This window comes from Rosa chinensis, chromosome 5 (assembly GCF_002994745.2).
Source record: "Rosa chinensis cultivar Old Blush chromosome 5, RchiOBHm-V2, whole genome shotgun sequence".
NCBI lineage: Eukaryota > Viridiplantae > Streptophyta > Magnoliopsida > Rosales > Rosaceae > Rosa > Rosa chinensis.
Window position 1 is genome coordinate 38,812,185 of NC_037092.1, and position 20,218 is coordinate 38,832,402.

General features: G+C 38.6%; 1 pseudogene; it reads left to right on the plus strand.

Moving 5' to 3' along the window:
* Positions 1-6,347: 6,347 nt before the first annotated feature.
* On the plus strand, positions 6,348-10,942 carry LOC112203792 (annotated as a pseudogene).
* The last annotated feature ends 9,276 nt before the right edge of the window (positions 10,943-20,218 follow it).

Here is a 20,218-nt window from a genome sequence, read left to right on the forward strand (position 1 = left end):
CAAGAAGGCACCAAGCATCTGTCCAGTCCTAGAAGCCATGTCCATATCATCATCATTGTCATCATCATATATGAGCTTTGAGGTATGAGGCAGGAATCTGATTTTTAAGGATAGTCTAGTATTGTCTCTGACTTTGAATGTGAATGCTGCGAATTCAACACACCTAATCATCTTCTTCTTCCTCTCATCCACTCCATTGGGGAGGAGTTTAGACATAAGAAGGCAGACAGCGTTATCTCCTATGTGTACTAGCCGATAATTAGGTAATGGAAGATCACCAAGACGATCATCCTTGTATTCCATCAAGTATGGAGCCAGCGGCACACGACTGTAGTCTTGTGTGATGCTATCAAAGTCATATGCAATCAGATGCACTGATATATGCTGACCATCAGAGGGCTGGAATGTGAAAAGCACAAACTGTTTACCATCATTCACAACTACACTTGTGCCCTTAAAACAGAATGGGTCGAAAGAGAATTGGTCGGCTGATATTAGTCTTCTCCAGCCTTGCTTGGGGTCACTTGTGTCAAAGCGGAAGCTTGAACCACCATCAGAAACTAATATATTTGTGCCGGCAACTGCATAGTATACATCGAACTGACAAGCTGGGTCTGAATGTGTAAAGGGATAACACAAATAAGTTCCGTGTGGAGGTGGTGCCAACTCAGACCAATCATTGCCGTCAAACATTTCAAAAGACGGTAATGATTTACCAAGAGCGTAGAGTTTGCCGTTCACCTCCACTAGCAAGGGTTGAATGTTCCCTTTCAACATCTTCTTCGGGAGTGGCATGGGTACCTGAGTCTCCTCCGTAGTCTCAAAACAGTATATCTTTCTGACCTCGTGATGTATAAAACACCCACTAGCAGGCTGGCCTCGACTCGGACAATGCAAATAAGCTGGTTTTGCGCCACCCCCGAGGAGAATTTTGGAGCCCCAAAGGCCGCAACCCACATAGCGGGGAAGACCTTCGCCGGAAAACCTAGTAACTAGCTGTAATTGCCGTGGAGAAGAACAAGCATAAAACAATTGGTGCAAGCTGGCTGATAAAATGGTGTAGGACACCTTGCTGCCCTCTTCGTACTCACCGAAGCAGAGGTATAGAGAGCGATGATCGTCGGGAATGAAGGCTTTCTTTTCCTGGCATAGAGTGCTCATCAATCGCTTCCCTGCAGCTACCAAGAGAGAGCGCTGAATAATCTCTTTTCTTCCTTTTTCCACCTTGTCTTCTTCATCCACATTCTTGTCACCCTTGCTTTTGCTCTTTATCAGGAATTTAGATCTATATGACATTCCTGCTGCTCTACAATTTTTTTGGCCGCTGCACTTTTGTTCTACACTAGTGCTTAAACCCGCAGCATCGGTTTTTTTTTCCTCCACGAAAGCTTATAAAAGAGAGGATAAAGAAGGCTATAGATCCAATATACTCCAAAAACCCTGCGATCCCAAAAGACAAAATAAAACAAGTTACAAATAAATCACATACATACATATAGCATTTATGTGTTTCCAATCAGCAAAAGAAAGTATAATATTCAGTTTGGAGAAGAAAGTTTATGCTCTCCACTGGTACAAAGAGAGTTCTTAAAAGATATTACTTCACACGCCATATTCTACCAATTTCTATGGTATTTATTGAAAAACATAACTTCATCAAATTGGCAATGTCATTGAACACAATAAACTACAAACACACATCAGGTAATTCTGTATTGGGTTGAAAATGAAAGATGCTTCTTATACAATACGCATTATATAAAATCACTATTTCCCACCTAGAAACTTGATCAGATGTATCTGCAGCTATAGATTTGTATAAAATCATTTGTATATTGAACATGTATCATTGCAACACAGATAAATACTCAACATAATCAGAAAGTTCAATCAAAATGTTAAAGTCTTTCTCAGACTTGCATATACAAACCGAAACATTTATCCTAAAGATTTGTTTAACAGATAAGAGAGAAGTTTTTTTTTTTTTTTAATTATTAGAAGCTGTAGGAATCACTACAAACCTAATTCTTGGATATCCACTTTATCAATAAGAAATTTATAAATCCCATATCAATATAACCTTCGACTCAATCATTGGACATTATTATCTCCATCAATCCAGCATGTTTTAATTCGATAAGAGAGTTCAAACAGCAGAGTAAGAGACTATCAAAGTATCAATCATCAGTACAAACATAAATCTTGAGTTTTCATGTCATTGAAGTCAAATTTTGAATTTGAGGAAGTAAAACTGAGCCCTAAATTACAATACTTTAGTGATTGAGAAATCATGTAAGCATTTCTAACAATTCTTCCCGCAATTTTCATGAAACAATTAAATGAGCTATTGGGTTTTAAATTGGGATTGAATTAAAACATGCCCTAAATCTTAATACCTGAGACGGATGAAGCTCTGGAGCTTCTGGAATCTTGTTGGTCTCCTTGTGTTTTTCTGCAAAGCCCAATCCAGTTGCAAAGTGTATGTGACTGAGAAGCCAAAACGGTGCTAAAGCACAAAGTTGAAAGCCTGAGAAATCGATTAAATATAATATCCGACGACCTGAAATAAATTGTGAATTAAACCATAAATCCACAAAAACCAAACCTTTAATAGATTAGGAAAAACGAGCAAAAAGCACGAATTGAAAAGCAATTACCCAGATATTATCCATACTAGCTCTTTAACATGTGTGGAGCACATGTCGATTGACTTTTATATTTAATATTTTTAATTTAAAAAAATTATCTGATGTTGGGGAAGTTTCTCATTTTTTAATGTAAAGTATTGCAAATTTTTGAAATATGACATAGTCAATTGACTATCTTATCATCATATAGAAATAATTTATTTATTAATATCTATATTATGTGAAGACAAATATGGTAGTTCAAAAATTTAACAATTTCCTTTGAGAATTGGCTTAATTATATATATATATATATATATAAGATATACAGGATCTTCCCGAACCCATGTTCTCTCTCTCTCTCTCTCCAACTCAAGCAAAGAAGCAGAATCGCAAGTCATTCTTTTTCAAAAAAATAAAAAATAAAAGTATCATTTATGAAGATGTGTTTTAATTTATATCATGGCCCAATGTGTTCAATCACGACCCAAATAAATCCACGTAGTTTCTTTAAAAAAATAAAAACTCCCACGCTTACCATTTAATTTTAATTTAGGGAAATTGATTCAAATGGTACATGAATTATCCTATTTTATAAATTTCAGTACATCAAGTTTCAGAAATGTCATAACGGTACCTGAGATTCGTACCCGACCAAATATATGTTCCCAAGGCCGTTAGCTCTGTTACGGAAGCTAGTAACAGGCATATTTTCATCATAAAATGACCAATTTACCCTGTATTCTTTTTTTTGCCCCCTCAGTTTTTCTTTCTTAGTTCCTCTTTGCCTTCAATTAGGGCTTCCACTTGATTTGGTAATTACCAAACCAACCGAATACCAACTGATGTTTTAAGTTTGGTAAACCAATTTTTTCGTAACCGAGACTGATAAAACCGAAATCGAAAATTACCAAAAAAATTGGTTTGATTTTGGTAAACACTGAATCTACCGATTATCTAAATATTAGCTTTATATATTATAGTTTTCAATACTCATACATGTATATTAAGAAATAAATATAAAAACATCTCATAACAGTATAAACATTACTACATTAATAGTACATGTACTTTAAGTAATCTAGTCAAAGATTGTTAAATAACCTAGTTTTATTAAAAATTGTTAACACTTGATGTCATATGTATAAAAGAAAGCTATAATAAATAGAAAATTACAAGGTTTACGACTATAAAATTGAAAAATATAGTATTGTTCATTGTAATTTATATTACAAAAAATTAGATGTTCTTAAGTTTGTAATACCGAAAACCAAAATACCGAATTTGGTAGATATGTCTAGAAACTGATAATTTTGATTGGTAATTGATAGCTCAGTTTTAAAATCGAAAACTTTGGTTTTGAAGTTGGTAATACCTATAACCGATTAAAATCAACCAAGTGACAGCCCTACCTTCAACTCTTCTCGTTTCGTCTCTATCTCTGACCATCTCTGGCGAAGATGGGTATGAATTTGTGGAGTTTTTGGATCAAGGAGTCAGAATGGCCGCCAGGTTTCACTCCAATTGCCCCAAGATCTGTCGCAAGTACTACCATCCTCCGGCGCCCAACCACCACGAAGACAACTACCACCACCATCACCACAACAACAACCACCAGCATAATGATCTGGGGACCCAGAAATTTGCTTAGGGCACCCATGTCATCTGCTCCTCAGCTTGCCGCTGCTTGACACACAACACATGCACTTTCCCTGCCACTACTCATCATCGTCCAAGCAATTTGCCTCAATTTTGGGTTAACGATTTGCCCTAATTCCCGGCCACTACTTGTCATACTCTTCATCATAGCAGTTAAAATTCATTGAAGAGAATTCTATATGACAGAACCCGACCTAGATTTCATCCTAAAACCTGAACCAAGCCTGCGGCGCCCACCTTAGTGAAGTTTTACCAAAAAAAAAGGCAAAACCTCCTCTAAAATGGACTACCCAAAGTTTACAAAACCTGGACATGAAACTCAACTGACCTCACAACCAAATAAATATTCCAAATATTTACATTCCAGGTATATTTTACATTCCCAGTATAATTTCACCTTAGCACAACCATAATATCCAAACACTCAAATATTAACATTTCTCCAATTTAAAGTGGTTATCAGAGCAGTACTACGAAATTAAGCCGATATCATACATAGGTAGGTTAAATGATAACCTACGGTTAAACGGAAGCGCTGGATCCTAGACCTCACTTTCCTGGATGCGACCTCGACAAATCTGAAATTTGGGCATTTAGAAACCGAAAGGCCCAGCGAAAAGCATTTAAAAAAAAAACCATTAGAGTGAGTGGACAAAAATAAAGTAATTTACAAAAATAATTAGCTGAAATGCTTTCCCATTTTCTCATTCTTGAAATCTGGCATGCAATCCATTTTATGAAATATTCCAAATTCACTTCCTTTAAAATCAACCTTTCTGTGTAAAACGTTTGCTGACTAGAGGGTGTTGCTGACTAATCAACTTATGCCATCTAGAGGGGACTGCCGACCAGATGACGCATCAGAGGGGACTGCCGACTAGGATCTAGGAGGCCGTGGTTAGAGGAGACTGCCGACTAACCACAGGTAGTTACAGGGGACTGCCAACTAACCACCTCATGCCATTTGGAGGGGACTACCTAGCAGATGACACACTGGAGGGGTCTGCCGACCAGAATATTTCCTTGAGGGAACTGTTGACCAGACTATTATCTGGAGGAGACTGCCGACCAGGTAACATGCACATGCGCCGATAATAGCTTTCTTACCAAATGTTCCTTTTAAAACTCTTTTCTTTCAAAACAAGAATCACATTTGCATAAAGATTTATTTCCATGTCACAAATCAATCTCATTCTCAAAAATCAATACTGTATGCATAATTTAATTAAAATCAAAAGTCCACTCACAGGTGAGCCTTGCAGCTATTCATGCTGACTGTCGGGGTCCTCCTCGCTCAAGGACTCAGTTCGTCCTGTACAATTTGGCAGCGTATAAATAAATATAAAAGGGGAATAATTTAAAATCGACAATTTCTTTCTCAAACCTAACAACTCACTCACTCATCAATTCCCATAAAATCAGACTCCTCTGATTTAGAATTTATCTTACTCAAAATCCATTATTCTTAACGATTTGACGATTTCCAAAACCCTCTCTTAACAATTCACTAATTCTAGTTCTCAACAAAATTATACATATCCAATCATTCCAATCTCAACAATCTTAAGCAACATCTAAACATCAAAATTTCATGATAACAAGGGTAGTCAACGAACCCCAACACAAGGTATGATTAACAAATTGAAACTACGCATTTTTGGGTGGCAGCATGCGCCACCACGTGCCACCACTAGTGGCAACGAGTGGGTTTCACGCGGCACAGCACCAACACCCATATCTGACGAAGCACCCTCCATGAACACAACCTCCACAACAAGCCCAACAACATTTATACCTGCAACAACAACCAATTCGAAGCAAATTTACCGGAAATCAACCTAAAAGCAAGGAACTCCGGAGCCACTGTTCACCTTTGATTTCTTTCTCCACGGGTCAAATCGAGCTGCAAAAAGGTTAGGAATGTGTTCAACACCTCACCAGCAACCAAACCCACAAATATTTCTGATCGAAAACAGCCGGAAATCAGAAACCTAACCAAGAACACAAAAACCCGATCTGAAACTTGTCATTTCAATTATCTCAAAACAAGGTTACCTAGAGATGGAAGAGGAGGAAGAGAGAAGTGTTTTATGGTCAGTGGCGTATCCTATGGTGGTCGGACGGCGAAGGAATCGCCGGAAGTCGAAGCTTGGGTCCGTACGGCGTGTTCAAATACTTTTCTCTCTCCTCCCAAAAATGAAAACCCCTAAATAACCCCAAGCTAGGAATAGTAACTTAGGTTATTTGGATCACAACTTTTCCGTCGTAACTCCGATTTAAGCAAATTGGGTGTCTACGAACTTGGTTTGACGTGTTCTATAACATCCACAAGAAAAATTTTCAAATTACAGGGTCAAAGAAAAAGTCAACTCTTCATCCACTAAAATGTAATACGTAAACCCCAGAAGTAACGTCTTTTACTAGCAATAAATAGTAACAATTTAAGATTTTTGGGTACGGGGTATGACAATATAAGTCCCAGATCATATCAGACGACCCATAACCCTCAAGAAAGCTTCAGAACACGTGACCCATTTTGTCAACTCGGCGACCTGAGAAGACGACCCGGTCAGAACTTTTCCGTCCAGCCACATCACAACGGCGTGCTAGTATCAATAGCTTCCTCTCCTTGTCGCCGATGTCTTTCTGAGGTCAGATCTTCCAGCCAGCAACTGTGGAAAGAGAATCGAAACCGGAAAGCTTCGTGTTTTTTCGGCTGTTCTTCGACCACTTCCGGCCACCATTTGGTATGCATGAGGTATGAAACTCGACCTCCTCATCACGCTTTACATGATGGTATCACTATTTCTTGAATTCGATTGATTTTTAATGATTGGAAAATGGTGTTATCTGCTAGGTGTACCAGCATATAATTAGGTAATGAAAAATCACCAAGATGATCACCTTTGCATTCCATTAAGTATGAAGGCAGCTGCACTTGAAGGTAGTCTTGTGTAAAGCTATTGAAGTCATATGAAATCAGATGCACTGATATGTGCTGACCATCAGAAGGTTGGAATGTGAAAAGAACAAATTGTTTACCGTCATTCACAACTAAACATGTGCCCTGAAAACAGAATTGATCGACCGACATTAGTTTCCTCCAGCCTTGGTTGGGGTCAGCTGTGTCAAAGCGAAAGCTTGAACCATCATCAGAAACCAATATATTTGTGCCTGCAACTGCATAATATATATCGAATCGACAAGCTGGGTCTGTGTGTGTAAATTAAGGGAAAACAAAAATAGTATCTGATTGGAGGTAGTGTCAGTTCAGACCAATCATTGCCATCAAACATCTCAAAAGAGGATAATGATGTACCGATAACGTATAATTTGTTGTCCACCTCCACCAACCGGGGTTGGATGTTCCCATTCAGCATCTTCTTAAGGAGCGGCACTAGCACTTGATGAGTCTCTTTCGTAGTCTCAAAACAGTAGATCTTTCTGAGTTGGTGATGCATGAAACACCCAGTAATGGGGAGCCCTCGTGCCGGACGATGCAAATAACCCGGTTTTGCGCCACCCCTAAGGAGAATTTTGGAGCCCCAAACGTCGCAACCCATATAACGGGGAAGACCATCGCCGGATAACCTAGTAACCAGTTGTAATTTCCATGGAGAAGATGAAGCAAAAAAACAGTTCGCGCAAGCTAGCTGAGTGATGGAATGGTGTAAGAGACCTTGTTACCCTCTTCATAGTCACCGAAGCAGAGGTATAGAGAGTGATCGTCATTGAGAATGTAGGCCTTATTTTCCTGGTGCACAGTGCTCATCAATCACTTCCCTGCAGCCACCAAGAAACAGCGCTGAATAGTCTCTTTTCTTCCTTTTTCTGCCTTGTCTTCTTCATCCACATTCCTGCTCTTGCTCTTGCTCTTTAACGAAAATTTAGATCTATAGGACATCTGCTGCTATGCACTTTCTTTTTTTCGGTTTGCAATTTCTTTGGCTTCCGCATTTCCAACTATATTAACATGTTTGGGGCTGGTGGGCCACTTACCCTGTTTTATCAAACAATTAGGTTTGGCCCAATGTGTTCATGACCCAAATAAAAGTTATGAAAGATATAGTGTGAAGTGAAGGTTTAGAATGAACCGGCTTGAGTGGGAATCTTGCAAGTGTGAGCAAGACTATGGGCATAACCGCTAGAATGAATAGCTGCAATTTTCATTTACATTTGAAGATGGAATTGATTGGTGCAAACATGGAATTATGAGGACCAAGCTACTCTTTTGGTCTTCAATTCTAAGCTTCTGAAATTACTTTGCTTTACTTTTTCATTTTCTTTCCCAGCATAACTAGTACTCATTACTTTGCTTTACTATCTTCATGTTTTGCTTTTGATATAGTTGGTTACTGAGATATTTTGCTGTAATTGTCATTTTGGGCATAGACTCGGGCCATTTTTATTTCAAAGCTAAAAAAAATGTTTTTTTTTTTTTTATTTCTGACCAATGTTGCCTGTTTTTCGTGTATTTTGCAAGTTGGAAGGTGATGGTAACAGTTTAACTGATTTTTTTTTTTTTATAAAAAATTGGGATGTTAGATTTCGCGTGAAGCTTCAGTATTGGAATGGTTGCATCATAGAAACATTACAAGAACTGATTCCAGGAATGGCTGTTATGGCTTAGATTTTTGAAATGGCTGTTATGGCTTTCACAAATTCTTCAAGTCACAGAGCTACCTAGCTTTAGTGAAAATGCTTAGTCATATTTACAAGGACTGATTTAGGGATTTAGCATCAGTGATGCACTAGAAATAAAGAAGATTGAGAAAGAGACCAACCATGATGTGAAAGTGGTGGAGTACTTCTTCAAATAGAGATGCGAGTTTGTAGGAAGAAATAGCTAAGGTTGAAACTCGCTTTATTGGGTTCTATAAATGTGAAACAAACTGTTCCTTCTAATTTACATCATTCAAATTTATAGCTTTTTGTTTTGAACGTTTATCCTCTGTTTTGTTTTTGAAGGTGCTTGAATTTTTCCATTTTGCTTGCACATCTGAGGATATCAACAATCTTGCCCATGCATTAATGCTAGAAGGAGCCATGAACAATGTCGTACTCCCTTTCATGGATGATTTGATTCAGGCTCTATGTAACATGGCCAAGGACAATGCTCATATTCCTAGGGGGTCTCGTACAATGCTCATATTTAGGCTTCTTGCATGTACTGAAATTCCTTTATCCTTGGTTTAGGAAACTAGGTTTTCATTTCTATTGCCTGTACACTTCCTCTTTGAACTTTTCTTAGAGTTAACTTTTGTAAATCAACCACGTTTTTTGTCATAATTTTCTTTGACTTGCATTTATACCTCCTAATACATTTATTTGAATCTTTATCATCTTGTAGCTTGATGCACCAACTGTGGGGAAAGAAATGGCAACTTTTGCTGTGAGATTAGGAGGGAAAGTTTCTGGTGCTTTTGGAAATTACAACACTCATCTTGTTGCATATCCTAATATTAATTGGCCCCAAGTTGCTTAAGAGTTTGTAGCATCTCTTGGATTGAATTTTAATCCCTATGTTAGTTTAAGCAGGTGAGAGTCTTGATAATGTGACATTGAAAACATTGTTTTCCTTTTAAACAAGAGATCAAAATGACTATTTTGTGTTAAAAATTTGCTCAGATAACTAAGGACGGTGAGGTTGGTTCATCAACAATGCCTCAAAAAGTAAACCCTATTGATTTTGAAAACAGCAAAGGCAATCTTGGTGTGGCTAATGCCAATCTTTATCACCCGAGCATGAAGTTGCCTATTTCATGTTTGCAGCTAAAAAGAACTTCAGTTTTCCTTTCAACTTGTTTCTGTTCCCTACAAGTCCTTAAGGTTTTTTTAAGTTGCAAGAATAACACTCCAAAGGAATGTATCTGCCAACTTACTTCCATATAGCAATTTGTTATATATACCGGTTATGATTTGTTGTATATACCGGTTATGATTTGTTGGGAAATATGGTTTCTTTGACTATTCTTGGAAATGATATCTTTACTATGTTTATGTACTTACAGCGAGACTTGATCGACTCATCTGTTTTGAGGAACATGGATTTAGGATTAAGGCATTCTATTCTTGCCTACAAAAGCACACTTCAGGGAATATCAAAGCTTCAGGTATGCAGCACATACAATATATAACTTTGCAATAAATGAAGGTTGCTTGCTAGTATTCTTTGAGGTCAAAATTAGATACAAGCCAAAAAGAGAATACACTTTCTGCACTAGGATATATTTCTGATCTTTTTTGTTCCTCACTTTAGGTGAATGAAGAACGCATCAGTGCAGAGTTGGACCTCTCTCACCCATCTTTTTCTGGACTAGTAGAGGCTGTATGTAACTTTCATAAGAGTTTCTGTGTATATTCTCTTTCGTTGTAGAATTAAAGTGTATAAACTGCCAAATATTTATGTGCTGCCAATTCATATATAGGCAATGAAAATTTTTAATCTTCCTGTGGACGATTTGAAGTAGCTGATGAACAGAGGATTACCAGTTGGCTCGGAAACTATAACAGATTTTATGTGTCTGCTGGACTTACACTACGAACCAAAGATTGAACTACTAGGGTATAGACCGTCCAACACAATTGGAGCAGCTGAAGAATTGGCAAGGAGAATAGACTCGGCCGTGAATGCAAATTTAAGGGAAAAGCAGTAGAAGTTCGTTCAAAATGTGATTGCAGAAAAGCAACTGGTTTTGGCTTGTAAGAGAATCATATTGGCTCAAATTTCAAGGCCCCTCAATTTTTCGTGATTAGCAAATGTCATAACCTATATTGGTAGCTATTGTTTTTTGCGAGGTCCACTTAATCTCTTCTGGGTTGGAATGGTGGCAGAAGTCAAATAGAACAAGGTTAAGAGAATGAATTTAATTACTGATATATTATTACACCCATTCTGTGGTGTATATAAACAGACTACAATCGTACTACAACTATTGTGTACTACTGTACTACACAACATATATAAGGTAAGTAGTTACAACAATATATTCCCTTGAAGTCTATTTCTAATAGAGAACGATGACTCACACTAACACTCCCCCTCAAGTTGGCGCATATACATCAACCATGCCCAACTTGCTTAGTGAGTCATAAAACGCCTTCCTAGAAACTCCTTTGGTAAGTATATCTGCAAGTTGCTCTTCAGTTGGAACAAAAGGAAAGCTAATAATTTTGGCATCTAGCTTCTCCTTTATAAAGTGACGATCAACCTCCACATGCTTAGTACGATCATGCTGTACTGGATTCTGTGATATGTCAATAGCTGCCTTGTTGTCACAATACAACTGCATGGTATTTTTGAGTTAGAAACCCAGATCACGTAACAGATTTCTCAACCACAACAATTCACACACTCCATGAGCCATACCTCTATACTCAGCCTTAGCACTAGAACATGCCACAACTTTCTGTTTCTTACTCTTCCATGTAACCAAATTACCTCCCACAAAATTAAAGTAACCTGATGTCAACCTCCTGTCTGTGATATTTCCAGCTCAATCTGCATCTGTGAAGCCACAAACCTCAAGAATGTTGTTGTGTTTAGAAAACAGTACTCCCCTTCCTGGAGCTGACTTCAAGTACTTCAGAATTCGCATAACAGTATCCATGTGACTCTCACTCGGATTATGCATGAACTAACTCATCACACTCACTGCATATGCAACATCTGGTCTAGTATGAGCCAAATAAATCAAGCGCCCAACTAACCTCTGATAGCGAGCTCGATCAGTAGGTACCTGATCTGGATACTCAGCTAAACAATGATTCTACTCAATAGGAGTATCAATAGGTCTGCAATCCAACAAACCTGTCTTTATCAGCAAGTCAAGCACATACTTCCTTTGGCACAGATAGATTCCTTCTCTCCCCCTGGCTACCTCAATTCCTAAGAAGTACTTAAGCTCACCCAAGTCCTTCATCTCAAACTCAGAAGCTAGCTGTCTCTGTAGTCTATCCATCTCAACAATATCATTACCAATGATTACCATATCATCCACATAAATAATTAGAGCCGTTACCTTCCCTTGTTGATGCTTGAGGAACAAGGTATGGTCTAAGTTGCTCTGCCTGTAACCAACCTTCCGCATGAACTGTGAAAATCTTCCAAACCAAGCACGAGGTGACTGTTTGAGACCATGCAGAGATTTTCTCAATTTGCATACAAAATCACCAGGAAAAGCAACTACATACCCCGGTGGAAGGCTCATGTACACTTCCTCGTCTAACTCTCCATGAAGAAATGCATTCTTGACATCAAACTGTTGGAGTGGCCAGTTTAAACTAGCAGCAAAGGAGAGCAGAACCTGAATAGTATTCATCTTGGCAACAAGAGCAAAAGTTTCATCATAGTCTATACCATACGTCTGAGTAAACCCCTTTGCTACAAGACGTGCTTTGTACCGATTCACTGATCCATCTACATTATGCTTCATGGTAAACATCCAACGACAACCTACAGCCTTCTTGCCTTGTGGTAGAGGCACAAGTTGCCAAGTATTGTTCTTCTGCAACTCCTCCATCTCTTCATCCATTGCTTTCCTCCACTTTGGATCCCCTAATGCATCCTGCACTTTGTTAGGTACTGATACAGCAGATATTTGATTCACAAATGATTCATATGACTTAGACAACCTCCTAGTGGACATATAGTTGGCTACTGGGTATTTTGATTTGGCAGTAAGAGTAGGTTCATATCTTTTGGCTGATTGACCTCGAGTGGTCCTATGTGGTAACACATATTGCTCAACATTAGACTCACTACTACTAGTATCAGTGGATGGACATACCTCAAATGGGTAATCTTCACTACCAGGAAGCTGTGGGTCAAGGGTAGAAGCGATGGAAGGAGGGGCAGATATGTCTTCAACCTCATTCTGAGTGAGGTTAACTGGTGCTTGGATGTCTGGAGCTTTTGCTGCTGGAGGTGGCGTGCTAATAGTCTCAACCGGATCCGTCAAAATACCTCCTGGCTGTGTGACTTCTCCTTCTGATTCCTCCCCCTCTCCATGATATAGCTCTTCAAAATATGAATTCTCTCCCGGAAGAGCTGTATCGGAAAAGGAAAAATAACTCATGTCTTCAAAGAAAGTAACATCCATAGTGACATAATACTTTCTGGTTGGTGGATGATAGCACTTGTACCCCTTCTGATAGCCTCTGTAGCCAACAAAAACACACTTAATGGCCCGGGCATCCAACTTAGACCTCTGGTTTTTTGGTACATGGACAAAAGCAATACAACCAAAAACATGAGCTGGAAGATTATGAAATGATGGTAAGGAGACATGAGAGGCGAGAACCTCAAATGGAACTTTTCCCTGAAGGACACTAGATGGAAGACGATTGATAACATGAGAGGAAGCATGTATAGCATCGCCCCAAAGATACTTAGGCATATGAGCACTAAAAACAAGGGCACGAGCCATATCAAGTAAATGACGGTTTTTCCTTTCGGACACTCCATTCTGTTCTGGTGTTTGCGGACACGTGGTTTGGTGAACAATCCCATGGGCTTTAAAAAACTCTTGGAACACATGGTTAACATACTCCCCTCCCCATTATCAGAACGAAGGACTTTAATGGTGCTATGATATTGTGTTTGAACAAGATTACGAAATGTTTGAAAAGCAGGGAAGACTTGATCTTTGGTTTTAAGAAGGGAAACCCATGCCAATCTCGTACAATCATCAATAAACAACACAAAGTATCTCATACCCGATACAGTGGGCTCTCTAGAAGGTCCCCAAACATCAGAATGAATCAACTCAAAAGGAATAACACTTTTATTAGAAACACTAGGAGAATAAGTAGCACGATGACTCTTGGCCAAAACACATGTTTCACAATGTAAAACACACTCATCCACACCAATAAACAGAGTAGGCATGGTTTTTTTTCATAAGACTAAAAGATGGATGCCCTAAACGGCGATGCCACAACCAAATTTCACTTAACTTATCAGAATTCGAAGTCAAAGCAGCTCGAAACTGTGCTCCTGGTTTCTCTCCTGCGTATGTCTGATCTAGATGGAACAACCTGCCCCTCAGATACCCCCAACCGACTATCTCCCTGGTGAGAAGATCCTGAAAAATCACATACATAGGATAAAAGGTTACAGAGCATTTATACTCAGCGTTCAACTGTGGAATAGATATCAAGTGATGAGATAAGTCAGGCACATATAACACATTATGAAGTTCTAAAGTGGGAGTAATATGACACTGGTGGGGAAGACAATTTAATAATATACGATTTGTCATAAGTCATATGATCTGAAGCACCAGAATCAATAATCCATGTATCAGAACCAACAAAGTTAGAAACCTTTAAAGCCATACCAATCTTACCCCGACTAGCTATAGAGGCTGTAGGAGTAGCCCCACCTGCTGTATGATGATCTTGTCCAGCCACTCCATAGAAATCTGGTTCTTGGACCAATTGAACAGCAACTGCTTTTGCCTTAGGATGATAACCATGTTTTTTAGGTTTGAGGTGTGGATTCAGTTTCCAGCAAGTCTCTCGAATATGCCCAACATCGGTGCAATAAGAACACTAAGGACGAGGACGATTAGCAAAGCCTGGTGGAGGTCCTTGCTGATGAACTGGGACTGATCTCTGCTGCTGAAGAAAAGGTGCTGGTGCCTGAATAGCTAGGCTGGATACTTCAACTTGTGCCTATTTGAGACTTTCTTGCTGAGACTCATCCTTTCGAATGTATGTAAAAGTTGTGGTCAAGCTAGGAGGATCTGGCATTCTAAGCAATTCTTCTTTGGCATTGTTATGTTTGGCATCAAATCCTCGCAAGAATGCGTGAACCCGCTCAAGTTCCTTTTCTTTCTGGTACCATGCAATATCCTCCTGGTTCTTGATCTTGCAAGGATGCTTCTGATCAATTTCAGCCCATATATTCTTCAACTTGGTAAAAAACACTGACACTGGTCTCATTCTGTTGCATTCCTGCAGCTTTGCACATCAATTCATGAACCTGTATAAAATCAGACTCATTTGTATAGAGATCTCTCAACGTCTTCCATATCGCCTCAGCAGTTTCACATTCCTCCACCATCTGTAGCACATCATCAGTCATGGCTCGAAATAGAATTGACATTACAAACCCATCATCATCTTCCCACTTAGGATAGGCCTCCTTATCATCTTCACTAGGAGCCTTGATTGTTCCAGTCACATGCCCTATTTTGTGTATCCCACGGAGATAAACAGACATAATCTGCTTCCATGTTCGGAAATTGGTACCCGTGAGTTTGGTACCCCCAAAAGAACCACCTTCTGAGCTCTTGACAGAGACTTCAACCCTCTGGACCTCATTGGTCTTAGAACTCTGACCTTCACTGTCATCACCACCCATTGCAATAATACAATAGAAAAATACACAAATCCCAAAGTTTGCAGCGGAAATAAGAATAGTAACAGTTTTTTTTTTGAACCTGTTTGACTAAGCTAAATGGGTTGACCGAGTTCGGTTGACTGTGTTGACCAAGTTGAGACGAGTTGACTCACTGATTGAGTTGACTGAGTGAAGAGATCGATCTGGAATAGTCCCGAGTTTGGGCAAGGATCGTCGACTGGGCAGGAAGCAATCGATCTGGAATCCTCCTGAGTGAGCGACGCTGATGTGGACAGAGCGACGCGGCTGAGCAGAGACACCGACGCCGATCTGAACAGAGGGAGGAACGATTATGGTCTGGTAATCAAGGGAGGAACGATCTGGATTGATGAGAGGAGCGGCGGCGGTCTCGGGCTGAAGACAAAGTCGACTGGACAAAAGGAGTGACGGCGGTCTTGGGCTGAAGACGAGGCCGTCTGGACTAGAGGAGCAACGGCGGCCTTGGGCTGAAGGCGAAGCCAATCGTAGCTGTGAGATAAGGAAGTTGACTGTGAAGAATGAAGACGTCTGCCAACAGTTGGAGAACGACGTCGTCTAACCCACATAAGGTTCTAAGTCAACTGTCTTCCTCGTATTGAGAGAAAACTAAAGAAGAAGAAAAAGAGACAAAGTCCTTTGGATCTTTGCTCTAATACCAAGTCAAATAGAACAAGGTTAAGAGAATGAATTTACTGATATATTATTACACCCATTCTGTGGTGTATATAAACAGACTACAATCGTACTACAACTATTGTGTACTACTGTACTACACAACATATACAAGGTAAGTAGTTACAACAATATATTCCCTTATAGTCTATTCCTAATAGGGAACGATGACTCACACTAACAGTAGAGACCCTTGTTAGAAAATAATGATGTCCCTGTACATCAATGGCCATCTGCAGTCACATCATTTGTTGTTTCTCGTAATTCTGGAACTAGAGTTACGGCCAAGGTTATTCCAAGACACGCGTGGGACCAGATCCCCTCCCTTTGTGTCAAGAGATGTAAATATAAGAAATTCCACTCAATGTGTTCCTTGAAAGTAGTCAGGTATGTCCTTTCTACTGTGTAGTATTATTGAATCAGAGGAATATGTTAGGTTTTTATTTTTTTTATTTTACATACTTTTCAACTATGCTTATAACTGTGAATATAAAACTGTATTATATATGACTTCAATCTTTGATTTGGCCCAGTGTATCAACTTTAACTTTGCATTTTTCTTTGGTCTGTTCGTTTATATTATGTAGTTTCTACCTTCTTGTGATCACATATGCAATTACCACAAGAGTTACAATAAAACAGGAATTTACTTTTTCAACTTCTTGTTAAACTTACTGTGAAATATGCTCCTGAATCAAGATCTGAGTTTTAGCCTTCTTAGTTATGCACTTCTGCTTTTACTTTCTTGTTCCAACAACCACAGTCACTTAGTTCCTCCAAGAATGCAATCACCTACTCGACTTCTTAATTCTTATAACTATCATCTTGTTGATCATTTTGATTGTGTTGGTGGAGTTGAAGGGTAAGTTCCAAGTTCAATATTGTCTGTCAGTGTCAAACGTGCTGGTGACTTTTACAGTATCAATCTTCTCTTGGTTGTTTTCATGACGCTACCATCATGTATGATACTTGGAAACTCTGTCTTTTCTCGCTACTCTATGTTTTATATGCAAACGCTCACCTCTATTTTGCTTAATGCAATTGCTGCTGAGATTTGCTTGTACGTATGTGCAGTTACTTAGTTCCTCCAAAAATACGGTCATCTCTCTCAGCATCTTATAAATATTATCCTGTTGAGGATTTCTATCTTTTTGGTGGAGTTGAATGGTAAGTTCTAAGTTAAACTGTGTTTGATGCTTTGGCACACATAACAGTTGAGCTAAATTATATTTCATCTTCAAACGTCTGCTTTAATTTGTTAAATCCAATGGCCACTCAGATCTTCTTGTAAATATCTAGTCACTTAGTTCCTCCAAGAACATGATCACCTCCCTCGGGCTCTTGTTGCCACCATCCTACTGATATGCATAGTTGCTTTTTCCATGTCGTAGATATAGTATTAACCTATTGATAGTTTTAACTTTATTTTGACCCCCCATTTTATCTGTAGTGATCTTCTTTGATTAGGCTGTTGTTTGTCATTTAGGCATGCATTTTCCTCTTCTGGACTGAATGGTCCTCTCAAATTAATATATGATCATGCCGGATTGCTGGCTTATCAAGATTCATCAAATCACCTTTCTGTGGGCTCTTATGACTCTGGTAGAAGAACTCCTGTCAACTATGATGATGTTCAAGTCCTGCAACAAACTAGGTTCCTACTTTTACCATCCTCTAGTGAAAGTATCCATGGCAGTTCTTATTTTCGTCAAAACAACCATAAAGTTTATACTAACATTGTATTTGGAGACACCTAAAATTCCTTGGTTTACACTGAAGGTGAACTTTTAATAGCTGGGAACCCAAAAAGGAAAAAGGGGTTGCATTTCTAAATGCCTAGGGAGAGAAAGTTAAGGGCATCTATTTCTTGTATAACAGTGCCTTTGTTAGTACAAAGCTGTAAAAGTGAACTAAGAGTTTTTTTTTTTTTAAGTGGAATTTCAGGTTTGGGGAATGAGAAAGTTAATTGTGTCCACTTATGAGAAGATGTGACTTTTCTCACAAGCATGCTTGTAATTATGGTTGCTCTAGTTTTTTGAGCAACCTTGTACTAAACAAATTAAATTGCAAACTAGTGGATTTGGTGCTAAGGTGTGTTAGTTGCAGGTTGGGTTGGAGGAGAAAATCAGTCGATTAGTAGCTGAAAAGTCCACTTTGGAATCTGAAGAGGTTATCCTTTCTCCTCTCCCCCCTTTTTTATTGTGTAATCCCATAACTAATGACAGTCTGGCCTCCCTTGATGCCCTTCATTCCTATTTTGCCTCTGCCAAACTTACTTTAAATTGTTGCACAGGCAAGCTTATAGGAAAAGATTAAACATCTACAGAGTGATAGAGATACCTGGACTCTAAAGGAGGTAATTACTGTGTATTTTTCTTTTCGTTTGTTATTGATAATTATAATGTATTAAGCCTAGGAATTCAGTTGTGCCATAATTGTATTTCTTTATTATCAACACCTGAATAGTACTAGAAATTTTCTTCTTGTTCTTGTGAAAAGAAACAAATAATTAATTGAGAATAAACGATGGTAGTAGATTGGACTTTTAAAAAGAAACAAATAATTTGAGAATAACATGATTGATTTGATACCGACATTTTATGTATATACGTCCGTTACATTATATTTCATTTCAGAGACTTCTTTTTCCCTGAGCATGTAGTTCTTGCAGGATTCGTTTAAAGAAATGATAGCAACTCAGACAGATAATATTGCTAGACTACGAGCACAGGTATATATGTAGCTTGAATGGTCCAAATAATTTACCATTTTGGTCGCTTCAAACTAAATGGGTTTTTGATCTACCAGATTTCTACATGCTACCTAATTTATTGAGTAAAGAGGAATTTGTGTATTGCTTTGCTTCTCTTATCTCCTGTAGCATAGGTTTGTATTGAGTCTGTCTGTTCTCCTTATATCTGTCACAAGCAGTGCACAGAACGTTTTTGTCCTTTCTTCTGATATGGAAATTAAAGCCAAAGCATGGCAGGTGTTGGAATTGGAGCAATCCAGGAATAATCTTATACAAGAAAACCAAAAGCCGATGGGAAATTTATCTGGTCCAGAGTTGCAAATTAAGGACCTTGAGAGTGTTTCTTCTAATCGCTCATTAGTTGAAGGTGCAAAGGTGAGCTTCCTTTTGCTTACCGGAATGGCCAAATTTATTGTTGTCTTTTATGAATAATGAGAAATACTGTTTTATGTGTTTTCCAAAAGACAATATGTACAATGACATTGAAATTTTTTATTTAATGGCATTAGCATACCCAAAACAAGGGAGAAGAAATCTGAATGAGCCACTGAGCCTGTTATATGCTTCCCTTTCAGGCCTTCTGCACCTGCAACTGCTTCTCTTGATGTGTACATATATATAATCAATGGTAACCATATTTATTTGTTCCCCTCCTTCACAGCACTCACTACACCAAAAACTGCATCACACAACAGTGATCACACAACGGAGAACAAATCCTCTATTGTCTGTTGACAACAATTGAATCATACAACACATTTAATAAATCTTCGTTGTATAAAGATGCTCAAATTCTAAAACTTCTAGTTAGGAGCTGATGACACAACGGAAAGAAAGATTATCTGTTGTCTGAATGAAAAAAAAAGACCGGCATATTTCCCTCCTACTATTGAGTCAAATTTGGCTCCAAATTGTACCCTAGATGCCATTAAATTGGACAACAGTTTAGTTACTTCCGTTGTAGGAGTATACCTGCAAATGATCATACAATGGTTTTTAATGTTCTGTTGTGTAAGTGAGTAACAAAATTTGGAAATGGCTCCAAAATGACATTCATTCCCCCCAAAACGAGAAAATTCGGCTGCAATTGTTTGTTATGCTTGCAAGTTCCAACAACAGAAT